We start from the raw sequence: 26,106 nt of genomic DNA, 5'->3' as shown, positions 1-26,106 counted from the left end.
CTCCACTTTTTCCTGGCCTCTACCTCCCCTTTGCGGCCTCCCACCCCTTTTCGGCCTCCACTTTTTCCTGGCCTCTACCTCCCCTCCAGCCTCCCACCCCTTTGCGGCCTCCCACCCCTTTGCGGCCTCTTTTGACTCTGTAGTCACCGCAACAACAGTCTCTTTGTCCAGGACACACCTCTAGCCATCCCAGGATTTGTCTCCATGATCAAGGAGGACGTCTGGGATAGGACGGGACTCTCTCACTGATGGAACACCGTTTGTACGATTGGGTTGCCACTCTAGCCATTCCCCAGGTACATCCCCGTGATCCGGCAGAACTTTGGGAATGGAGGTGACTCTCTAACCGCGGGAGTACCATGTCTATGAGCGGAACGCCACTCTAGCTGTCCCAGAAATATGTCTCAAAGATCCGGGAGGAGCTCTGGGATCAGAGGGGACTCTCTAGCCAAGGGAAAACAGTCTCTCTGACCGTAACGCCACTCTGGCTGTGCCGGAGGTATGTGTCTATGATGCCTGATGACTTCTGGGATCCGAGGGGATTCTCTACCCACCAGAACAGCGTCTCTGTGACCTGACCGCCACTCTCGATGTTTTGCAGGCGTGCCTCCACGATGTGGCAGGAATCCTGGCATCGTAGGTGACTCTGTAGCTCCCCGAAGGAAGTCTCTATGAGAGGAATGCCATTCTAGCCGTCCTGGAGGTATCTGTCTCTGATCCGGGAGGACTTCCTGGGTTGGAGGGGCCTCGCTAAGCACCGGAAGACTGTCTCTATGACAGGAATGGCACTCTAGCTGCCTGGGAGGTTATGCCTCTATGATGCGGGAGGAAAGCTCTCTTTGGAGCGGGGTCTCTATCTCCCCGAACACGGCCTGTATGACCGGGACGCCCGCCTAGCCGTCCTGGAGGTATGTCTCCAGGACATGGGAGGCCTTCCAGGACTGGAGGGGACTCTATAGCTGCTGGAACACCGTCTCGATGGCCGGAATGCCACTGTGGCCATCCTGGATGTGTATCTCCATGATGCGGGAGGACTTCGGGGATAGCGGGCGACTAACTAACCGTGGGAAAACGGCCTCTATGACGGGAATGCCCCTCTAGCCCTGCCAGAGGTATGCCTCCAGGATCCGGGAGGACGTCTGGGATCACATGTGACTCTCTAGCGGTGCGAAAGCTGCCTCTATGGTCCAGAACGCCACTCTAGCCGTCCTGGATGTATGTCTCCATGATCGAGGTGGATTTCTGGGATGCGACGTGACCAGCTAGTTGCCGGACAACCCGCTCTATGACCACAATGCCACTCAAGCCATTCAGCAGGTATGTCTCCGTGATGCAGGAGGATTTCTGGGATCGGAGACGACTCTCTAGCCATGGCAATACCCTCCCTGTATGCCGGAATGGCACTCTAGCCCTCCTGGATGGATATCTTTGTGATGCGGGAGGACCTGCATGTTTGGAACGGAGTCTCTAGGTGCTTTGACACCATCTCTACCGCTGGAATGCCACGCTGGCTGTCTGGGAGGTCTGTGTGTATGATCTGCTTGGACTTCTGGGATGGGAGGGGACTCTCTGGCTGTGGGAACACTGTTTTCAACAATAGGAAGGCCTGTCTGGCCATCCCAGACGTATGTTTCTCTGATCTGGGAGGATTTCCGGGATCGCAGTGGAGTCTCCATCTGCCGCAACAGCATCTCTCTGATGAGAATGCCAGTCTATCCATGCCGGAGGTATATCTCCGTGATCGGGAGGCCGTCTGAGAGCAGAGCGGAGTCTACAGGCGCTGCAACACCATCTCTATGACTGGAATGCCACTCTAGCCCTGTGCGAGGTATGTCTCTCTAATCCCAGAGGACTTGCGGGAGCGGAAGGGACTCTGTAGGTGCCAGCACACCATTTCCACGAGCGGAATGCCACCCGAGCCGTCCCGGATGCAGCTTCTCTATGATGCGGGAGACACTCCAGCCTTCCATCCCTTTTCAGGCTCCGCTTATTTCTGTCCTTAGTTGCCCTCCAGTCTCTCACTGATTTTCAGCCTCCACGTTTCTCTAGCCTCTCCTTCCCCTCTGGCCTCGCACATCTTTCTGGCCTACGACACGCCATCAACCTCCACTTCTTTCTGGCCTCTAGCTGCCCTCCGGCCTCCCACCCCTTTTCGGCCTCCACTTTTTCCTGGCCTCTACCTCCCCTCCGGCCTCCCACCCCTTTGTGGCCTCCCACCCCTTTTCGGCCTCCACTTTTTCCTGGCCTCTACCTCCCCTCCGGCCTCCCACCCCTTTGCGGCCTCCCACCCCTTTTCGGCCTCCACTTTTTCCTGGCCTCTACCACCCCTTTGCGGCCTCCCACCCCTTTTCGGCCTCCACTTTTTCCTGGCCTCTACCTCCCCTCCAGCCTCCCACCCCTTTGCGGCCTCCCACCCCTTTGCGGCCTGTTTTGACTCTGTAGTCACCGCAACAACAGTCTCTTTGTCCAGGACACACCTCTAGCCATCCCAGGATTTGTCTCCATGATCAAGGAGGACGTCTGGGATAGGACGGGACTCTCTCACTGATGGAACACCGTTTCTACGATTGGGTTGCCACTCTAGCCATTCCCCAGGTACATCCCCGTGATCCGGCAGAACTTTGGGAATGGAGGTGACTCTCTAACCGCAGGAGTACCATGTCTATGAGCGGAACGCCACTCTAGCTGTCCCAGAAATATGTCTCAAAGATCCGGGAGGAGCTCTGGGATCAGAGGGGACTCTCTAGCCAAGGGAAAACAGTCTCTCTGACCGTAACGCCACTCTGGCTGTGCCGGAGGTATGTGTCTATGATGCCTGATGACTTCTGGGATCCGAGGGGATTCTCTACCCACCAGAACAGCGTCTCTGTGACCTGACCGCCACTCTCGATGTTTTGCAGGCGTGCCTCCACGATGTGGCAGGAATCCTGGCATCGTAGGTGACTCTGTAGCTCCCCGAAGGAAGTCTCTATGAGAGGAATGCCATTCTAGCCGTCCTGGAGGTATCTGTCTCTGATCCGGGAGGACTTCCTGGGTTGGAGGGGCCTCGCTAAGCACCGGAAGACTGTCTCTATGACAGGAATGGCACTCTAGCTGCCTGGGAGGTTATGCCTCTATGATGCGGGAGGAAAGCTCTCTTTGGAGCGGGGTCTCTATCTCCCCGAACACGGCCTGTATGACCGGGACGCCCGCCTAGCCGTCCTGGAGGTATGTCTCCAGGACATGGGAGGCCTTCCAGGACTGGAGGGGACTCTATAGCTGCTGGAACACCGTCTCGATGGCCGGAATGCCACTGTGGCCATCCTGGATGTGTATCGCCATGATGCGGGAGGACTTCGGGGATAGCGGGCGACTAACTAACCGTGGGAAAACGGCCTCTATGACGGGAATGCCCCTCTAGCCCTGCCAGAGGTATGCCTCCAGGATCCGGGAGGACGTCTGGGATCACATGTGACTCTCTAGCGGTGCGAAAGCTGCCTCTATGGTCCAGAACGCCACTCTAGCCGTCCTGGATGTATGTCTCCATGATCGAGGTGGATTTCTGGGATGGGACGTGACCAGCTAGTTGCCGGACAACCCGCTCTATGACCAGAATGCCACTCAAGCCATTCAGCAGGTATGTCTCCGTGATGCAGGAGGATTTCTGGGATCGGAGACGACTCTCTAGCCATGGCAATACCCTCCCTGTATGCCGGAATGGCACTCTAGCCCTCCTGGATGGATGTCTTTGTGATGCGGGAGGACCTGCATGTTTGGAACGGAGTCTCTAGGTGCTTTGACACCATCTCTACCGCTGGAATGCCACGCTGGCTGTCTGGGAGGTCTGTGTGTATGATCTGCTTGGACTTCTGGGATGGGAGGGGACTCTCTGGCTGTGGGAACACTGTTTTCAACAATAGGAAGGCCTGTCTGGCCATCCCAGACGTATGTTTCTCTGATCTGGGAGGATTTCCGGGATCGCAGTGGAGTCTCCATCTGCCGCAACAGCATCTCTCTGATGAGAATGGCAGTCTATCCATGCCGGAGGTATATCTCCGTGATCGGGAGGCCGTCTGAGAGCAGAGCGGAGTCTCCAGGCGCTGCACCACCATCTCTATGACTGGAATGCCACTCTAGCCCTGTGCGAGGTATGTCTCTCTAATCCCAGAGGACTTGCGGGAGCGGAAGGGACTCTGTAGGTGCCAGCACACCATTTCCACGAGCGGAATGCCACCCGAGCCGTCCCGGATGCAGCTTCTCTATGATGCGGGAGACACTCCAGCCTTCCATCCCTTTTCAGGCTCCGCTTATTTCTGTCCTTAGTTGCCCTCCAGTCTCTCACTGATTTTCAGCCTCCACGTTTCTCTAGCCTCTCCTTCCCCTCTGGCCTCGCACATCTTTCTGGCCTACGACACGCCATCAACCTCCACTTCTTTCAGGCCTCTAGCTGCCCTCCGGCCTCCCACCCCTTTTCGGCCTCCACTTTTTCCTGGCCTCTACCTCCCCTCCAGCCTCCCACCCCTTTGTGGCCTCCCACCCCTTTTCGGCCTCCACTTTTTCCTGGCCTCTACCTCCCCTCCGGCCTCCCACCCCTTTGCGGCCTCCCACCCCTTTTCGGCCTCCACTTTTTCCTGGCCTCTACCTCCTTTCCAGCCTCCCACCCCTTTGCGGCCTCCCACCCCTTTGCGGCCTCTTTTGACTCTGTAGTCACCGCAACAACAGTCTCTTTGTCCAGGACAGACCTGTAGCCATCCCAGGATTTGTCTCCATGATCAAGGAGGACGTCTGGGATAGGACGGGACTCTCTCACTGATGGAACACCGTTTCTACGATTGGGTTGCCACTCTAGCCATTCCCCAGGTACATCCCCGTGATCCGGCAGAACTTTGGGAATGGAGGTGACTCTCTAACCGCGGGAGTACCATGTCTATGAGCGGAACGCCACTCTAGCTGTCCCAGAAATATGTCTCAAAGATCCGGGAGGAGCTCTGGGATCAGAGGGGACTCTCTAGCCAAGGGAAAACAGTCTCTCTGACCGTAACGCCACTCTGGCTGTGCCGGAGGTATGTGTCTATGATGCCTGATGACTTCTGGGATCCGTGTGGATTCTCTACCCACCAGAACAGCGTCTCTGTGACCTGACCGCCACTCTCGATGTTTTGCAGGCGTGCCTCCACGATGTGGCAGGAATCCTGGCATCGTAGGTGACTCTGTAGCTCCCCGAAGGAAGTCTCTATGAGAGGAATGCCATTCTAGCCGTCCTGGAGGTATCTGTCTCTGATCCGGGAGGACTTCCTGGGTTGGAGGGGCCTCGCTAAGCACCGGAAGACTGTCTCTATGACAGGAATGGCACTCTAGCTGCCTGGGAGGTTATGCCTCTATGATGCGGGAGGAAAGCTCTCTTTGGAGCGGGGTCTCTATCTCCCCGAACACGGCCTGTATGACCGGAACGCCCACCTAGCCGTCCTGGAGGTATGTCTCCAGGACATGGGAGGCCTTCCAGGACTGGAGGGGACGCTATAGCTGCTGGAACACCGTCTCGATTGCCAGAATGCCACTGTGGCCATCCTAGATGTATATCTCCATGATGCGGGAAGACTTCGGGGATAGCGGGCGACTAACTAACCGTGGGAAAACGGCCTCTATGACGGGAATGCCCCTCTAGCCCTGCCAGAGGTATGCCTCCAGGATCCGGGAGGACGTCTGGGATCACATGTGACTCTCTAGCGGTGCGAAAGCTGCCTCTATGGTCCAGAACGCCACTCTAGCCATCCTGGATGTATGTCTCCATGATCGAGGTGGATTTCTGGGATGGGACGTGACCAGCTAGTTGCCGGACAACCCGCTCTATGACCACAATGCCACTCAAGCCATTCAGCAGGTATGTCTCCGTGATGCAGGAGGATTTCTGGGATCGGAGACGACTCTCTAGCCATGGCAATACCCTCCCTGTATGCCGGAATGGCACTCTAGCCCTCCTGGATGGATGTCTTTGTGATGCGGGAGGACCTGCATGTTTGGAACGGAGTCTCTAGGTGCTTTGACACCATCTCTACCGCTGGAATGCCACGCTGGCTGTCTGGGAGGTCTGTGTGTATGATCTGCTTGGACTTCTGGGATGGGAGGGGACTCTCTGGCTGTGGGAACACTGTTTTCAACAATAGGAAGGCCTGTCTGGCCATCCCAGATGTATGTTTCTCTGATCTGGGAGGATTTCCGGGATCGCAGTGGAGTCTCCATCTGCCGCAACAGCATCTCTCTGATGAGAATGGCAGTCTATCCATGCCGGAGGTATATCTCCGTGATCGGGAGGCCGTCTGAGAGCAGAGCGGAGTCTCCAGGCGCTGCAACACCATCTCTATGACTGGAATGCCACTCTAGCCCTGTGCGAGGTATGTCTCTCTAATCCCAGAGGACTTGCGGGAGCGGAAGGGACTCTGTAGGTGCCAGAACACCATTTCCACGAGCGGAATGCCACCCGAGCCGTCCCGGATGCAGCTTCTCTATGATGCGGGAGACACTCCAGCCTTCCATCCCTTTTCAGGCTCCGCTTATTTCTGTCCCTACTTGCCCTCCAGTCTCTCACTGATTTTGAGCCTCCACGTTTCTCTAGCCTCTCCTTCCCCTCTGGCCTTGCACATCTTTCTGGCCTACGACACGCCATCAACCTCCACTTCTTTCTGGCCTCTAGCTGCCCTCCGGCCTCCCACCCCTTTTCGGCCTCCACTTTTTCCTGGCCTCTACCTCCCCTCCAGCCTCCCACCCCTTTGTGGCCTCCCACCCCTTTTCGGCCTCCACTTTTTCCTGGCCTCTACCTCCCCTCCGGCCTCCCACCCCTTTGCGGCCTCCCACCCCTTTTCGGCCTCCACTTTTTCCTGGCCTCTACCACCCCTTTGCGGCCTCCCACCCCTTTTCGGCCTCCACTTTTTCCTGGCCTCTACCTCCCCTCCAGCCTCCCACCCCTTTGCGGCCTCCCACCCCTTTGCGGCCTCTTTTGACTCTGTAGTCACCGCAACAACAGTCTCTTTGTCCAGGACGCAGCTGTAGCCATCCCAGGATTTGTCTCCATGATCAAGGAGGACGTCTGGGATAGGACGGGACTCTCTCACTGATGGAACACCGTTTCTACGATTGGGTTGCCACTCGAGCCATTCCCCAGGTACATCCCCGTGATCCGGCAGAACTTTGGGAATGGAGGTGACTCTCTAACCGCGGGAGTACCATGTCTGTGAGCGGAACGCCACTCTAGCTGTCCCAGAAATATGTCTCAAAGATCCGGGAGGAGCTCTGGGATCAGAGGGGACTCTCTAGCCAAGGGAAAACAGTCTCTCTGACCGTAACGCCACTCTGGCTGTGCCGGAGGTATGTGTCTATGATGCCTGATGACTTCTGGGATCCGAGGGGATTCTCTACCCACCAGAACAGTGTCTCTGTGACCTGACCGCCACTCTCGATGTTTTGCAGGCGTGCCTCCACGATGTGGCAGGAATCCTGGCATCGTAGGTGACTCTCTGGCTCCCCGAAGGAAGTCTCTATGAGAGGAATGCCATTCTAGCCGTCCTGGAGGTATCTGTCTCTGATCCGGGAGGACTTCCTGGGTTGGAGGGGCCTCGCTAAGCACCGGAAGACTGTCTCTATGACAGGAATGGCACTCTAGCTGCCTGGGAGGTTATGCCTCTATGATGCGGGAGGAAAGCTTTCTTTGGAGCGGGGTCTCTATCTCCCCGAACACGGCCTGTATGACCGGAACGCCCGCCTAGCCGTCCTGGAGGTATGTCTCCAGGACATGGGAGGCCTTCCAGGACTGGTTGGGACTCTATAGCTGCTGGAACACCGTCTCGATGGCCGGAATGCCACTGTGGCCATCCTGGATGTATATCTCCATGATGCGGGAGGACTTCGGGGATAGCGGGCGACTAACTAACCGTGGGAAAACGGCCTCTATGACGGGAATGCCCCTCTAGCCCTGCCAGAGGTATGCCTCCAGGATCCGGGAGGACGTCTGGGATCACATGTGACTCTCTAGCGGTGCGAAAGCTGCCTTTATGGTCCAGAACGCCACTCTAGCCGTCCTGGATGTATGTCTCCATGATCGAGGTGGATTTCTGGGATGGGACGTGACCAGCTAGTTGCCGGACAACCCGCTCTATGACCACAATGCCACTCAAGCCATTCAGCAGGTATGTCTCCGTGATGCAGGAGGATTTCTGGGATCGGAGACGACTCTCTAGCCATGGCAATACCCTCCCTGTATGCCGGAATGGCACTCTAGCCCTCCTGGATGGATGTCTTTGTGATGCGGGAGGACCTGCATGTTTGGAACGGAGTCTCTAGGTGCTTCGACACCATCTCTACCGCTGGAATGGCACGCTGGCTGTCTGGGAGGTCTGTGTGTATGATCTGCTTGGACTTCTGGGATGGGAGGGGACTCTCTGGCTGTGGGAACACTGTTTTCAACAATAGGAAGGCCTGTCTGGCCATCCCAGACGTATGTTTCTCTGATCTGGGAGGATTTCCGGGATCGCAGTGGAGTCTCCATCTGCCGCAACAGCATCTCTCTGATGAGAATGCCAGTCTATCCATGCCGGAGGTATATCTCCGTGATCGGGAGGCCGTCTGAGAGCAGAGCGGAGTCTCCAGGCGCTGCAACACCATCTCTATGACTGGAATGCCACTCTAGCCCTGTGCGAGGTATGTCTCTCTAATCCCAGAGGACTTGCGGGAGCGGAAGGGACTCTGTAGGTGCCAGAACACCATTTCCACGAGCGGAATGCCACCCGAGCCGTCCCGGATGCAGCTTCTCTATGATGCGGGAGACACTCCAGCCTTCCATCCCTTTTCAGGCTCCGCTTATTTCTGTCCTTAGTTGCCCTCCAGTCTCTCACTGATTTTCAGCCTCCACGTTTCTCTAGCCTCTCCTTCCCCTCTGGCCTTGCACATCTTTCTGGCCTACGACACGCCATCAACCTCCACTTCTTTCTGGCCTCTAGCTGCCCTCCGGCCTACCACCCCTTTTCGGCCTCCACTTTTTCCTGGCCTCTACCTCCCCTCCAGCCTCCCACCCCTTTGCGGCCTCCACTTTTTCCTGGCCTCTACCTCCCCTCCGGCCTCCCACCCCTTTGCGGCCTCCCACCCCTTTGCGGCCTCCACTTTTTCCTGGCCTCTACCACCCCTTTGCGGCCTCCCACCCCTTTTCGGCCTCCACTTTTTCCTGGCCTCTACCTCCCCTCCAGCCTCCCACCCCTTTGCGGCCTCCCACCCCTTTGCGGCCTCTTTTGACTCTGTAGTCACCGCAACAACAGTCTCTTTGTCCAGGACACACCTCTAGCCATCCCAGGATTTGTCTCCATGATCAAGGAGGACGTCTGGGATAGGACGGGACTCTCTCACTGATGGAACACCGTTTCTACGATTGGGTTGCCACTCGAGCCATTCCCCAGGTACATCCCCGTGATCCGGCAGAACTTTGGGAATGGAGGTGACTCTCTAACCGCGGGAGTACCATGTCTATGAGCGGAACGCCACTCTAGCTGTCCCAGAAATATGTCTCAAAGATCCGGGAGGAGCTCTGGGATCAGAGGGGACTCTCTAGCCAAGGGAAAACAGTCTCTCTGACCGTAACGCCACTCTGGCTGTGCCGGAGGTATGTGTCTATGATGCCTGATGACTTCTGGGATCCGAGGGGATTCTCTACCCACCAGAACAGCGTCTCTGTGACCTGACCGCCACTCTCGATGTTTTGCAGGCGTGCCTCCACGATGTGGCAGGAATCCTGGCATTGTAGGTGACTCTCTGGCTCCCCGAAGGAAGTCTCTATGAGAGGAATGCCATTCTAGCCGTCCTGGAGGTATCTGTCTCTGATCCAGGAGGACTTCCTGGGTTGGAGGGGCCTCGCTAAGCACCGGAAGACTGTCTCTATGACAGGAATGGCACTCTAGCTGCCTGGGAGGTTATGCCTCTATGATGCGGGAGGAAAGCTCTCTTTGGAGCGGGGTCTCTATCTCCCCGAACACGGCCTGTATGACCGGAACGCCCGCCTAGCCGTCCTGGAGGTATGTCTCCAGGACATGGGAGGCCTTCCAGGACTGGAGGGGACTCTAGAGCTGCTGGAACACGGTCTCGATGGCCGGAATGCCACTGTGGCCATCCTGGATGTATATCTCCATGATGCGGGAGGACTTCGGGGATAGCGGGCGACTAACTAACCGTGGGAAAACGGCCTCTATGACGGGAATGCCCCTCTAGCCCTGCCAGAGGTATGCCTCCAGGATCCGGGAGGACGTCTGGGATCACATGTGACTCTCTAGCGGTGCGAAAGCTGCCTTTATGGTCCAGAACGCCACTCTAGCCGTCCTGGATGTATGTCTCCATGATCGAGGTGGATTTCTGGGATGGGACGTGACCAGCTAGTTGCCGGACAACCCGCTCTATGACCACAATGCCACTCAAGCCATTCAGCAGGTATGTCTCCGTGATGCAGGAGGATTTCTGGGATCGGAGACGACTCTCTAGCCATGGCAATACCCTCCCTGTATGCCGGAATGGCACTCTAGCCCTCCTGGATGGATGTCTTTGTGATGCGGGAGGACCTGCATGTTTGGAACGGAGTCTCTAGGTGCTTTGACACCATCTCTACCGCTGGAATGCCACGCTGGCTGTCTGGGAGGTCTGTGTGTATGATCTGCTTGGACTTCTGGGATGGGAGGGGACTCTCTGGCTGTGGGAACACTGTTTTCAACAATAGGAAGGCCTGTCTGGCCATCCCAGACGTATGTTTCTCTGATCTGGGAGGATTTCCGGGATCGCAGTGGAGTCTCCATCTGCCGCAACAGCATCTCTCTGATGAGAATGCCAGTCTGTCCATGCCGGAGTTATATCTCCGTGATCGGGAGGCCGTCTGAGAGCAGAGCGGAGTCTCCAGGCGCTGCAACACCATCTCTATGACTGGAATGCCACTCTAGCCCTGTGCGAGGTATGTCTCTCTAATCCCAGAGGACTTGCGGGAGCGGAAGGGACTCTGTAGGTGCCAGAACACGATTTCCACGAGCGGAATGCCACCCGAGCCGTCCCGGATGCAGCTTCTCTATGATGCGGGAGACACTCCAGCCTTCCATCCCTTTTCAGGCTCCGCTTATTTCTGTCCTTAGTTGCCCTCCAGTCTCTCACTGATTTTGAGCCTCCACGTTTCTCTAGCCTCTCCTTCCCCTCTGGCCTTGCACATCTTTCTGGCCTACGACACGCCATCAACCTCCACTTCTTTCTGGCCTCTAGCTGCCCTCCGGCCTCCCACCCCTTTTCGGCCTCCACCTTTTCCTGGCCTCTACCTCCCCTCCGGCCTCCCACCCCTTTTCGGCCTCCACTTTTTCCTGGCCTCTACCTCCCCTCCGGCCTCCCACCCCTTTGCGGCCTCCCACCCCTTTGCGGCCTCCACTTTTTCCTGGCCTCTACCACCCCTTTGCGGCCTCCCACCCCTTTTCGGCCTCCACTTTTTCCTGGCCTCTACCTCCCCTCCAGCCTCCCACCCCTTTGCGGCCTCCCACCCCTTTGCGGCCTCTTTTGACTCTGTAGTCACCGCAACAACAGTCTCTTTGTCCAGGACACACCTGTAGCCATCCCAGGATTTGTCTCCATGATCAAGGAGGACGTCTGGGATAGGACGGGACTCTCTCACTGATGGAACACCGTTTCTACGATTGGGTTGCCACTCGAGCCATTCCCCAGGTACATCCCCGTGATCCGGCAGAACTTTGGGAATGGAGGTGACTCTCTAACCGCGGGAGTACCATGTCTATGAGCGGAACGCCACTCTAGCTGTCCCAGAAATATGTCTCAAAGATCCGGGAGGAGCTCTGGGATCAGAGGGGACTCTCTAGCCAAGGGAAAACAGTCTCTCTGACCGTAACGCCACTCTGGCTGTGCCGGAGGTATGTGTCTATGATGCCTGATGACTTCTGGGATCCGAGGGGATTCTCTACCCACCAGAACAGCGTCTCTGTGACCTGACCGCCACTCTCGATGTTTTGCAGGCGTGCCTCCACGATGTGGCAGGAATCCTGGCATTGTAGGTGACTCTCTGGCTCCCCGAAGGAAGTCTCTATGAGAGGAATGCCATTCTAGCCGTCCTGGAGGTATCTGTCTCTGATCCGGGAGGACTTCCTGGGTTGGAGGGGCCTCGCTAAGCACCGGAAGACTGTCTCTATGACAGGAATGGCACTCTAGCTGCCTGGGAGGTTATGCCTCTATGATGCGGGAGGAAAGCTCTCTTTGGAGCGGGGTCTCTATCTCCCCGAACACGGCCTGTATGACCGGGACGCCCGCCTAGCCGTCCTGGAGGTATGTCTCCAGGACATGGGAGGCCTTCCAGGACTGGAGGGGACTCTAGAGCTGCTGGAACACCGTCTCGATGGCCGGAATGCCACTGTGGCCATCCTGGATGTGTATCTCCATGATGCGGGAGGACTTCGGGGATAGCGGGCGACTAACTAACCGCGGGAAAACGGCCTCTATGACGGGAATGCCCCTCTAGCCCTGCCAGAGGTATGCCTCCAGGATCCGGGAGGACGTCTGGGATCACATGTGACTCTCTAGCGGTGCGAAAGCTGCCTCTATGGTCCAGAACGCCACTCTAGCCGTCCTGGATGTATGTCTCCATGATCGAGGTGGATTTCTGGGATGGGACGTGACCAGCTAGTTGCCGGACAACCCGCTCTATGACCAGAATGCCACTCAAGCCATTCAGCAGGTATGTCTCCGTGATGCAGGAGGATTTCTGGGATCGGAGACGACTCTCTAGCCATGGCAATACCCTCCCTGTATGCCGGAATGGCACTCTAGCCCTCCTGGATGGATGTCTTTGTGATGCGGGAGGACCTGCATGTTTGGAACGGAGTCTCTAGGTGCTTTGACACCATCTCTACCGCTGGAATGCCACGCTGGCTGTCTGGGAGGTCTGTGTGTATGATCTGCTTGGACTTCTGGGATGGGAGGGGACTCTCTGGCTGTGGGAACACTGTTTTCAACAATAGGAAGGCCTGTCTGGCCATCCCAGACGTATGTTTCTCTGATCTGGGAGGATTTCCGGGATCGCAGTGGAGTCTCCATCTGCCGCAACAGCATCACTCTGATGAGAATGCCAGTCTATCCATGCCGGAGGTATATCTCCGTGATCGGGAGGCCGTCTGAGAGCAGAGCGGAGTCTCCAGGCGCTGCAACACCATCTCTATGACTGGAATGCCACTCTAGCCCTGTGCGAGGTATGTCTCTCTAATCCCAGAGGACTTGCGGGAGCGGAAGGGACTCTGTAGGTGCCAGAACACCATTTCCACGAGCGGAATGCCACCCGAGCCGTCCCGGATGCAGCTTCTCTATGATGCGGGAGACACTCCAGCCTTCCATCCCTTTTCAGGCTCCGCTTATTTCTGTCCCTACTTGCCCTCCAGTCTCTCACTGATTTTCAGCCTCCACGTTTCTCTAGCCTCTCCTTCCCCTCTGGCCTCGCACATCTTTCTGGCCTACGACACGCCATCAACCTCCACTTCTTTCTGGCCTCTAGCTGCCCTCCGGCCTCCCACCCCTTTTCGGCCTCCACTTTTTCCTGGCCTCTACCTCCCCTCCAGCCTCCCACCCCTTTGCGGCCTCCCACCCCTTTTCGGCCTCCACTTTTTCCTGGCCTCTACCTCCCCTCCGGCCTCCCACCCCTTTGCGGCCTCCCACCCCTTTGCGGCCTCCACTTTTTCCTGGCCTCTACCACCCCTTTACGGCCTCCCACCCCTTTTCGGCCTCCACTTTTTCCTGGCCTCTACCTCCCCTCCGGCCTCCCACCCCTTTGCGGCCTCCCACCCCTTTGCGGCCTCTTTTGACTCTGTAGTCACCGCAACAACAGTCTCTTTGTCCAGGACACACCTCTAGCCATCCCAGGATTTGTCTCCATGATCAAGGAGGACGTCTGGGATAGGACGGGACTCTCTCACTGATGGAACACCGTTTCTACGATTGGGTTGCCACTCTAGCCATTCCCCAGGTACATCCCCGTGATCCGGCAGAACTTTGGGAATGGAGGTGACTCTCTAACCGCGGGAGTACCATGTCTATGAGCGGAACGCCACTCTAGCTGTCCCAGAAATATGTCTCAAAGATCCGGGAGGAGCTCTGGGATCAGAGGGGACTCTCTAGCCAAGGGAAAACAGTCTCTCTGACCGTAACGCCACTCTGGCTGTGCCGGAGGTATGTGTCTATGATGCCTGATGACTTCTGGGATCCGAGGGGATTCTCTACCCACCAGAACAGCGTCTCTGTGACCTGACCGCCACTCTCGATGTTTTGCAGGCGTGCCTCCACGATGTGGCAGGAATCCTGGCATTGTAGGTGACTCTCTGGCTCCCCGAAGGAAGTCTCTATGAGAGGAATGCCATTCTAGCCATCCTGGAGGTATCTGTCTCTGATCCGGGAGGACTTCCTGGGTTGGAGGGGCCTGTTGGAGGGGCCTCGCTAAGCACCGGAAGACTGTCTCTATGACAGGAATGGCACTCTAGCTGCCTGGGAGGTTATGCCTCTATGATGCGGGAGGAAAGCTCTCTTTGGAGCGGGGTCTCTATCTCCCCGAACACGGCCTGTATGACCGGAACGCCCGCCTAGCCGTCCTGGAGGTATGTCTCCAGGACATGGGAGGCCTTCCAGGACTGGAGGGGACTCTATAGCTGCTGGAACACCGTCTCGATGGCCAGAATGCCACTGTGGCCATCCTGGATGTATATCTCCATGATGCGGGAGGACTTCGGGGATAGCGGGCGACTAACTAACCGTGGGAAAACGGCCTCTATGACGGGAATGCCCCTCTAGCCCTGCCAGAGGTATGCCTCCAGGATCCGGGAGGACGTCTGGGATCACATGTGACTCTCTAGCGGTGCGAAAGCTGCCTCTATGGTCCAGAACGCCACTCTAGCCGTCCTGGATGTATGTCTCCATGATCGAGGTGGATTTCTGGGATGGGACATGACCAGCTAGTTGCCGGACAACCCGCTCTATGACCACAATGCCACTCAAGCCATTCAGCAGGTATGTCTCTGTGATGCAGGAGGATTTCTGGGATCGGAGACGACTCTCTAGCCATGGCAATACCCTCCCTGTATGCCGGAATGGCACTCTAGCCCTCCTGGATGGATGTCTTTGTGATGCGGGAGGACCTGCATGTTTGGAACGGAGTCTCTAGGTGCTTTGACACCATCTCTACCGCTGGAATGCCACGCTGGCTGTCTGGGAGGTCTGTGTGTATGATCTGCTTGGACTTCTGGGATGGGAGGGGACTCTCTGGCTGTGGGAACACTGTTTTCAACAATAGGAAGGCCTGTCTGGCCATCCCAGACGTATGTTTCTCTGATCTGGGAGGATTTCCGGGATCGCAGTGGAGTCTCCATCTGCCGCAACAGCATCTCTCTGATGAGAATGGCAGTCTATCCATGCCGGAGGTATATCTCCGTGATCGGGAGGCCGTCTGAGAGCAGAGCGGAGTCTCCAGGCGCTGCAACACCATCTCTATGACTGGAATGCCACTCTAGGCCTGTGCGAGGTATTTCTCTCTAATCCCAGAGGACTTGCGGGAGCGGAAGGGACTCTGTAGGTGCCAGAACACCATTTCCACGAGCGGAATGCCACCCGAGCCGTCCCGGATGCAGCTTCTCTATGATGCGGGAGACACTCCAGCCTTCCATCCCTTTTCAGGCTCCGCTTATTTCTGTCCCTACTTGCCCTCCAGTCTCTCACTGATTTTCAGCCTCCACGTTTCTCTAGCCTCTCCTTCCCCTCTGGCCTCGCACATCTTTCTGGCCTACGACACGCCATCAACCTCCACTTCTTTCTGGCCTCTAGCTGCCCTCCGGCCTCCCACCCCTTTTCGGCCTCCACTTTTTCCTGGCCTCTACCTCCCCTCCAGCCTCCCACCCCTTTGTGGCCTCCCACCCCTTTTCGGCCTCCACTTTTTCCTGGCCTCTACCTCCCCTCCTGCCTCCCACCCCTTTGCGGCCTCCCACCCCTTTTCGGCCTCCACTTTTTCCTGGCCTCTACCTCCCCTCCTGCCTCCCACCCCTTTGCGGCCTCCCACCCCTTTTCGGCCTCCACTTTTTCTTGGCCTCTACCACCCCTTTGCGGCCTCCCACCCCTTTTCGGGCTCCACTTTTTCCTGGCCTCTACCTCCCCTCCAGCCTCCCACCCCTTTGCGGCCTCCCACCCCTTTGCGGCCTCTTTTGACTCTGTAGTCACCGCAACAACAGTCTCTTTGTCCAGGACACACCTCTAGCCATCCCAGGACTTGTCTCCATGATCAAGGAGGACGTCTGAGATAGGACGGGACTCTCTCACTGATGGAACACCGTTTCTACGATTGGGTTGCCACTCGAGCCATTCCCCAGGTACATCCCCGTGATCCGGCAGAACTTTGGGAATGGAGGTGACTCTCTAACCGCGGGAGTACCATGTCTATGAGCAGAACGCCACTCTAGCTGTCCCAGAAATATGTCTCAAAGATCCGGGAGGAGCTCTGGGATCAGAGGGGACTCTCTAGCCAAGGGAAAACAGTCTCTCTGACCGTAACGCCACTCTGGCTGTGCCGGAGGTATGTGTCTATGATGCCTGATGACTTCTGGGATCCGAGGGGATTCTCTACCCACCAGAACAGCGTCTCTGTGACCTGACCGCCACTCTCGATGTTTTGCAGGCGTGCCTCCACGATGTGGCAGGAATCCTGGCATTGTAGGTGACTCTCTGGCTCCCCGAAGGAAGTCTCTATGAGAGGAATGCCATTCTAGCCGTCCTGGAGGTATCTGTCTCTGATCCGGGAGGACTTCCTGGGTTGGAGGGGCCTCGCTAAGCACCGGAAGACTGTCTCTATGACAGGAATGGCACTCTAGCTGCCTGGGAGGTTATGCCTCTATGATGCGGGAGGAAAGCTCTCTTTGGAGCGGGGTCTCTATCTCCCCGAACACGGCCTGTATGACCGGGACGCCCGCCTAGCCGTCCTGGAGGTATGTCTCGAGGACATGGGAGGCCTTCCAGGACTGGAGGGGACTCTAGAGCTGCTGGAACACCGTCTCGATGGCCGGAATGCCACTGTGGCCATCCTGGATGTGTATCTCCATGATGCGGGAGGACTTCGGGGATAGCGGGCGACTAACTAACCGTGGGAAAACGGCCTCTATGACGGGAATGCCCCTCTAGCCCTGCCAGAGGTATGCCTCCAGGATCCGGGAGGACGTCTGGGATCACATGTGACTCTCTAGCGGTGCGAAAGCTGCCTCTATGGTCCAGAACGCCACTCTAGCCGTCCTGGATGTATGTCTCCATGATCGAGGTGGATTTCTGGGATGGGACGTGACCAGCTAGTTGCCGGACAACCCGCTCTATGACCACAATGCCACTCAAGCCATTCAGCAGGTATGTCTCCGTGATGCAGGAGGATTTCTGGGATCGGAGACGACTCTCTAGCCATGGCAATACCCTCCCTGTATGCCGGAATGGCACTCTAGCCCTCCTGGATGGATGTCTTTGTGATGCGGGAGGACCTGCATGTTTGGAACGGAGTCTCTAGGTGCTTTGACACCATCTCTACCGCTGGAATGGCACGCTGGCTGTCTGGGAGGTCTGTGTGTATGATCTGCTTGGACTTCTGGGATGGGAGGGGACTCTCTGGCTGTGGGAACACTGTTTTCAACAATAGGAAGGCCTGTCTGGCCATCCCAGACGTATGTTTCTCTGATCTGGGAGGATTTCCGGGATCGCAGTGGAGTCTCCATCTGCCGCAACAGCATCTCTCTGATGAGAATGCCAGTCTGTCCATGCCGGAGGTATATCTCCGTGATCGGGAGGCCGTCTGAGAACAGAGCGGAGTCTCCAGGCGCTGTACCACCATCTCTATGACTGGAATGCCACTCTAGCCCTGTGCGAGGTATGTCTCTCTAATCCCAGAGGACTTGCGGGAGCGGAAGGGACTCTGTAGGTGCCAGAACACCATTTCCATGAGCGGAATGCCACCCGAGCCGTCCCGGATGCAGCTTCTCTATGATGCGGGAGACACTCCAGCCTTCCATCCCTTTTCAGGCTCCGCTTATTTCTGTCCTTAGTTGCCCTCCAGTCTCTCACTGATTTTCAGCCTCCACGTTTCTCTAGCCTCTCCTTCCCCTCTGGCCTCGCACATCTTTCTGGCCTACGACACGCCATCAACCTCCACTTCTTTCTGGCCTCTAGCTGCCCTCCGGCCTCCCACCCCTTTTCGGCCTCCACTTTTTCCTGGCCTCTACCTCCCCTCCAGCCTCCCACCCCTTTGCGGCCTCCCACCCCTTTTCGGCCTCCACTTTTTCCTGGCCTCTACCTCCCCTCCGGCCTCCCACCCCTTTGCGGCCTCCCACCCCTTTTCGGCCTCCACTTTTTCCTGGCCTCTACCTCCCCTCCAGCCTCCCACCCCTTTGCAGCCTCCCACCCCTTTGCGGCCTCTTTTGACTCTGTAGTCACCGCAACAACAGTCTCTTTGTCCAGGACACACCTGTAGCCATCCCAGGACTTGTCTCCATGATCAAGGAGGACGTCTGGGATAGGACGGGTCTCTCTCACTGATGGAACACCGTTTCTACGATTGGGTTGCCACTCTAGCCATTCCCCAGGTACATCCCCGTGATCCGGCAGAACTTTGGGAATGGAGGTGACTCTCTAACCGCGGGAGTACCATGTCTATGAGCGGAACGCCACTCTAGCTGTCCCAGAAATATGTCTCAAAGATCCGGGAGGAGCTCTGGGATCAGAGGGGACTCTCTAGCCAAGGGAAAACAGTCTCTCTGACCGTAACGCCACTCTGGCTGTGCCGGAGGTATGTGTCTATGATGCCTGATGACTTCTGGGATCCGAGGGGATTCTCTACCCACCAGAACAGCGTCTCTGTGACCTGACCGCCACTCTCGATGTTTTGCAGGCGTGCCTCCACGATGTGGCAGGAATCCTGGCATCGTAGGTGACTCTCTGGCTCCCCGAAGGAAGTCTCTATGAGAGGAATGCCATTCTAGCCGTCCTGGAGGTATCTGTCTCTGATCCAGGAGGACTTCCTGGGTTGGAGGGGCCTCGCTAAGCACCGGAAGACTGTCTCTATGACAGGAATGGCACTCTAGCTGCCTGGGAGGTTATGCCTCTATGATGCGGGAGGAAAGCTCTCTTTGGAGCGGGGTCTCTATCTCCCCGAACACGGCCTGTATGACCGGGACGCCCGCCTAGCCGTCCTGGAGGTATGTCTCCAGGACATGGGAGGCCTTCCAGGACTGGAGGGGACTCTAGAGCTGCTGGAACACCGTCTCGATGGCCGGAATGCCACTGTGGCCATCCTGGATGTATATCTCCATGATGCGGGAGGACTTTGGGGATAGCGGGCGACTAACTAACCGTGGGAAAACGGCCTCTATGACGGGAATGCCCCTCTAGCCCTGCCAGAGGTATGCCTCCAGGATCCGGGAGGACGTCTGGGATCACATGTGACTCTCTAGCGGTGCGAAAGCTGCCTCTATGGTCCAGAAGGCCACTCTAGCCGTCCTGGATGTATGTCTCCATGATCGAGGTGGATTTCTGGGATGGGACGTGGCCAGCTAGTTGCCGGACAACCCGCTCTATGACCACAATGCCACTCAAGCCATTCAGCAGGTATGTGTCCGTGATGCAGGAGGATTTCTGGGATCGGAGACGACTCTCTAGCCATGGCAATACCCTCCCTGTATGCCGGAATGGCACTCTAGCCCTCCTGGATGGATGTCTTTGTGATGCGGGAGGACCTGCATGTTTGGAACGGAGTCTCTAGGTGCTTTGACACCATCTCTACCGCTGGAATGCCACGCTGGCTGTCTGGGAGGTCTGTGTGTATGATCTGCTTGGACTTCTGGGATGGGAGGGGACTCTCTGGCTGTGGGAACACTGTTTTCAACAATAGGAAGGCCTGTCTGGCCATCCCAGACGTATGTTTCTCTGATCTGGGAGGATTTCCGGGATCGCAGTGGAGTCTCCATCTGCCGCAACAGCATCTCTCTGATGAGAATGCCAGTCTGTCCATGCCGGAGGTATATCTCCGTGATCGGGAGGCCGTCTGAGAGCAGAGCGGAGTCTCCAGGCGCTGCAACACCATCTCTATGACTGGAATGCCACTCTAGCCCTGTGCGAGGTATGTCTCTCTAATCCCAGAGGACTTGCGGGAGCGGAAGGGACTCTGTAGGTGCCAGAACACCATTTCCACGAGCGGAATGCCACCCGAGCCGTCCCGGATGCAGCTTCTCTATGATGCGGGAGACACTCCAGCCTTCCATCCCTTTTCAGGCTCCGCTTATTTCTGTCCTTAGTTGCCCTCCAGTCTCTCACTGATTTTCAGCCTCCACGTTTCTCTAGCCTCTCCTTCCCCTCTGGCCTCGCACATCTTTCTGGCCTACGACACGCCATCAACCTCCACTTCTTTCTGGCCTCTAGCTGCCCTCCGGCCTCCCACCCCTTTTCGGCCTCCACTTTTTCCTGGCCTCTACCTCCCCTCCAGCCTCCCACCCCTTTGCGGCCTCCCACCCCTTTTCGGCCTCCACTTTTTCCTGGCCTCTACCTCCCCTCCGGCCTCCCACCCCTTTGCGGCCTCCCACCCCTTTTCGGCCTCCACTTTTTCCTGGCCTCTACCTCCCCTCCAGCCTCCCACCCCTTTGCAGCCTCCCACCCCTTTGCGGCCTCTTTTGACTCTGTAGTCACCGCAACAACAGTCTCTTTGTCCAGGACACACCTGTAGCCATCCCAGGACTTGTCTCCATGATCAAGGAGGACGTCTGGGATAGGACGGGTCTCTCTCACTGATGGAACACCGTTTCTACGATTGGGTTGCCACTCTAGCCATTCCCCAGGTACATCCCCGTGATCCGGCAGAACTTTGGGAATGGAGGTGACTCTCTAACCGCGGGAGTACCATGTCTATGAGCGGAACGCCACTCTAGCTGTCCCAGAAATATGTCTCAAAGATCCGGGAGGAGCTCTGGGATCAGAGGGGACTCTCTAGCCAAGGGAAAACAGTCTCTCTGACCGTAACGCCACTCTGGCTGTGCCGGAGGTATGTGTCTATGATGCCTGATGACTTCTGGGATCCGAGGGGATTCTCTACCCACCAGAACAGCGTCTCTGTGACCTGACCGCCACTCTCGATGTTTTGCAGGCGTGCCTCCACGATGTGGCAGGAATCCTGGCATCGTAGGTGACTCTCTGGCTCCCCGAAGGAAGTCTCTATGAGAGGAATGCCATTCTAGCCGTCCTGGAGGTATCTGTCTCTGATCCAGGAGGACTTCCTGGGTTGGAGGGGCCTCGCTAAGCACCGGAAGACTGTCTCTATGACAGGAATGGCACTCTAGCTGCCTGGGAGGTTATGCCTCTATGATGCGGGAGGAAAGCTCTCTTTGGAGCGGGGTCTCTATCTCCCCGAACACGGCCTGTATGACCGGGACGCCCGCCTAGCCGTCCTGGAGGTATGTCTCCAGGACATGGGAGGCCTTCCAGGACTGGAGGGGACTCTAGAGCTGCTGGAACACCGTCTCGATGGCCGGAATGCCACTGTGGCCATCCTGGATGTATATCTCCATGATGCGGGAGGACTTCGGGGATAGCGGGCGACTAACTAACCGTGGGAAAACAGCCTCTATGACGGGAATGCCCCTCTAGCCCTGCCAGAGGTATGCCTCCAGGATCCGGGAGGACGTCTGGGATCACATGTGACTCTCTAGCGGTGCGAAAGCTGCCTCTATGGTCCAGAACGCCACTCTAGCCGTCCTGGATGTATGTCTCCATGATCGAGGTGGATTTCTGGGATGGGACATGACCAGCTAGTTGCCGGACAACCCGCTCTATGACCACAATGCCACTCAAGCCATTCAGCAGGTATGTCTCCGTGATGCAGGAGGATTTCTGGGATCGGAGACAACTCTCTAGCCATGGCAATACCCTCCCTGTATGCCGGAATGGCACTCTAGCCCTCCTGGATGGATGTCTTTGTGATGCGGGAGGACCTGCATGTTTGGAACGGAGTCTCTAGGTGCTTTGACACCATCTCTACCGCTGGAATGGCACGCTGGCTGTCTGGGAGGTCTGTGTGTATGATCTGCTTGGACTTCTGGGATGGGAGGGGACTCTCTGGCTGTGGGAACACTGTTTTCAACAATAGGAAGGCCTGTCTGGCCATCCCAGACGTATGTTTCTCTGATCTGGGAGGATTTCCGGGATCGCAGTGGAGTCTCCATCTGCCGCAACAGCATCTCTCTGATGAGAATGGCAGTCTATCCATGCCGGAGGAATATCTCCGTGATCGGGAGGCCGTCTGAGAGCAGAGCGGAGTCTCCAGGCGCTGCACCACCATCTCTATGACTGGAATGCCACTCTAGCCCTGTGCGAGGTATGTCTCTCTAATCCCAGAGGACTTGCGGGAGCGGAAGGGACTCTGTAGGTGCCAGAACACCATTTCCACGAGCGGAATGCCACCCGAGCTGTCCCGGATGCAGCTGCTGTATGATGCGGGAGACACTCCAGCCTTCCATCCCTTTTCAGGCTCCGCTTATTTCTGTCCTTAGTTGCCCTCCAGTCTCTCACTGATTTTCAGCCTCCACGTTTCTCTAGCCTCTCCTTCCCCTCTGGCCTCGCACATCTTTCTGGCCTACGACACGCCATCAACCTCCACTTCTTTCTGGCCTCTAGCTGCCCTCCGGCCTCCCACCCCTTTTCGGTCTCCACTTTTTCCTGGCCTCTACATCCCCTCCAGCCTCCCACCCCTTTGTGGCCTCCCACCCCTTTTCGGCCTCCACTTTTTCCTGGCCTCTACCTCCCCTCCAGCCTCCCACCCCTTTGCGGCCTCCCACCCCTTTTCGGCCTCCACTTTTTCCTGGCCTCTACCTCCCCTCCAGCCTCCCACCCCTTTGCGGCCTCCCACCCCTTTTCGGCCTCCACTTTTTCCTGGCCTCTAGCTCCCCTCCAGCCTCCCACCCCTTTGCGGCCTCCCACCCCTTTTCGGCCTCCACTTTTTCCTGGCCTCTACCTCCCCTCCGTCCTCCCACCCCTTTGCGGCCTCCCACCCCTTTTCGGCCTCCACTTTTTCCTGGCCTCTACCTCCCCTCCAGCCTCCCACCCCTTTGCGGCCTCCCACCCCTTTTCGGCCTCCACTTTTTCCTGGCCTCTACCTCCCCTCCGGCCTCCCACCCCTTTGCGGCCTCCCACCCCTTTTCGGCCTCCACTTTTTCCTGGCCTCTACCTCCCCTCCAGCCTCCCACCCCTTTGCAGCCTCCCACCCCTTTGCGGCCTCTTTTGACTCTGTAGTCACCGCAACAACAGTCTCTTTGTCCAGGACACACCTGTAGCCATCCCAGGACTTGTCTCCATGATCAAGGAGGACGTCTGGGATAGGACGGGTCTCTCTCACTGATGGAACACCGTTTCTACGATTGGGTTGCCACTCTAGCCATTCCCCAGGTACATCCCCGTGATCCGGCAGAACTTTGGGAATGGAGGTGACTCTCTAACCGCGGGAGTACCATGTCTATGAGCGGAACGCCACTCTAGCTGTCCCAGAAATATGTCTCAAAGATCCGGGAGGAGCTCTGGGATCAGAGGGGACTCTCTAGCCAAGGGAAAACAGTCTCTCTGACCGTAACGCCACTCTGGCTGTGCCGGAGGTATGTGTCTATGATGCCTGATGACTTCTGGGATCCGAGGGGATTCTCTACCCACCAGAACAGCGTCTCTGTGACCTGACCGCCACTCTCGATGTTTTGCAGGCGTGCCTCCACGATGTGGCAGGAATCCTGGCATTGTAGGTGACTCTCTGGCTCCCCGAAGGAAGTCTCTATGAGAGCAATGCCATTCTAGCCGTCCTGGAGGTATCTGTCTCTGATCCAGGAGGACTTCCTGGGTTGGAGGGGCCTCGCTAAGCACCGGAAGACTGTCTCTATGACAGGAATGGCACTCTAGCTGCCTGGGAGGTTATGCCTCTATGATGCGGGAGGAAAGCTCTCTTTGGAGCGGGGTCTCTATCTCCCCGAACACGGCCTGTATGACTGGGACGCCCGCCTAGCCGTCCTGGAGGTATGTCTCCAGGACATGGGAGGCCTTCCAGGACTGGAGGGGACTCTAGAGCTGCTGGAACACCGTCTCGATGGCCGGAATGCCACTGTGGCCATCCTGGATGTATATCTCCATGATGCGGGAGGACTTCGGGGATAGCGGGCGACTAACTAACCGTGGGAAAACAGCCTCTATGACGGGAATGCCCCTCTAGCCCTGCCAGAGGTATGCCTCCAGGATCCGGGAGGACGTCTGGGATCACATGTGACTCTCTAGCGGTGCGAAAGCTGCCTCTATGGTCCAGAACGCCACTCTAGCCGTCCTGGATGTATGTCTCCATGATCGAGGTGGATTTCTGGGATGGGACGTGACCAGCTAGTTGCCGGACAACCCGCTCTATGACCACAATGCCACTCAAGCCATTCAGCAGGTATGTCTCCGTGACGCAGGAGGATTTCTGGGATCGGAGACGACTCTCTAGCCATGGCAATACCCTCCCTGTATGCCGGAATGGCACTCTAGCCCTCCTGGATGGATGTCTTTGTGATGCGGGAGGACCTGCATGTTTGGAACGGAGTCTCTAGGTGCTTTGACACCATCTCTACCGCTGGAATGCCACGCTGGCTGTCTGGGAGGTCTGTGTGTATGATCTACTTGGACTTCTGGGATGGGAGGGGACTCTCTGGCTGTGGGAACACTGTTTTCAACAATAGGAAGGCCTGTCTGGCCATCCCAGACGTATGTTTCTCTGATCTGGGAGGATTTCCGGGATCGCAGTGGAGTCTCCATCTGCCGCAACAGCATCTCTCTGATGAGAATGCCAGTCTGTCCATGCCGGAGGTATATCTCCGTGATCGGGAGGCCGTCTGAGAGCAGAGCGGAGTCTCCAGGCGCTGCACCACCATCTCTATGACTGGAATGCCACTCTAGCCCTGTGCGAGGTATGTCTCTCTAATCCCAGAGGACTTGCGGGAGCGGAAGGGACTCTGTAGGTGCCAGAACACCATTTCCACGAGCGGAATGCCACCCGAGCTGTCCCGGATGCAGCTGCTGTATGATGCGGGAGACACTCCAGCCTTCCATCCCTTTTCAGGCTCCGCTTATTTCTGTCCTTAGTTGCCCTCCAGTCTCTCACTGATTTTCAGCCTCCACGTTTCTCTAGCCTCTCCTTCCCCTCTGGCCTCGCACATCTTTCTGGCCTACGACACGCCATCAACCTCCACTTCTTTCTGGCCTCTAGCTGCCCTCCGGCCTCCCACCCCTTTTCGGTCTCCACTTTTTCCTGGCCTCTACATCCCCTCCAGCCTCCCACCCCTTTGTGGCCTCCCACCCCTTTTCGGCCTCCACTTTTTCCTGGCCTCTACCTCCCCTCCAGCCTCCCACCCCTTTGCGGCCTCCCACCCCTTTTCGGCCTCCACTTTTTCCTGGCCTCTACCTCCCCTCCAGCCTCCCACCCCTTTGCGGCCTCCCACCCCTTTTCGGCCTCCACTTTTTCCTGGCCTCTACCTCCTCTCCAGCCTCCCACCCCTTTGCGGCCTCCCACCCCTTTTCGGCCTCCACTTTTTCCTGGCCTCTACCTCCCCTCCGTCCTCCCACCCCTTTGCGGCCTCCCACCCCTTTTCGGCCTCCACTTTATCCTGGCCTCTACCTCCCCTCCAGCCTCCCACCCCTTTGCGGCCTCCCACCCCTTTTCGGCCTCCACTTTTTCCTGGCCTCTAGCTCCCCTCCAGCCTCCCACCCCTTTGCGGCCTCCCACCCCTTTGCGGCCTCTTTTGACTCTGTAGTCACCGCAACAACAGTCTCTTTGTGCAGGACAGACCTGTAGCCATCCCAGGATTTGTCTCCATGATCAAGGAGGACGTCTGGGATAGGACGGGACTCTCTCACTGATGGAACACCGTTTCTACGATTGGGTTGCCACTCGAGCCATTCCCCAGGTACATCCCCGTGATCCGGCAGAACTTTGGGAATGGAGGTGACTCTCTAACCGCGGGAGTACCATGTCTATGAGCGGAACGCCACTCTAGCTGTCCCAGAAATATGTCT

Source organism: Phaethon aethereus, assembly GCF_964289735.1.
Source record: "Phaethon aethereus genome assembly, chromosome: W".
Classification (NCBI taxonomy): Eukaryota; Metazoa; Chordata; class Aves; order Phaethontiformes; family Phaethontidae; genus Phaethon; species Phaethon aethereus.
The sequence above is the reverse complement of the archived record's forward strand: the minus strand, read 5'-3'. Positions refer to the sequence as shown.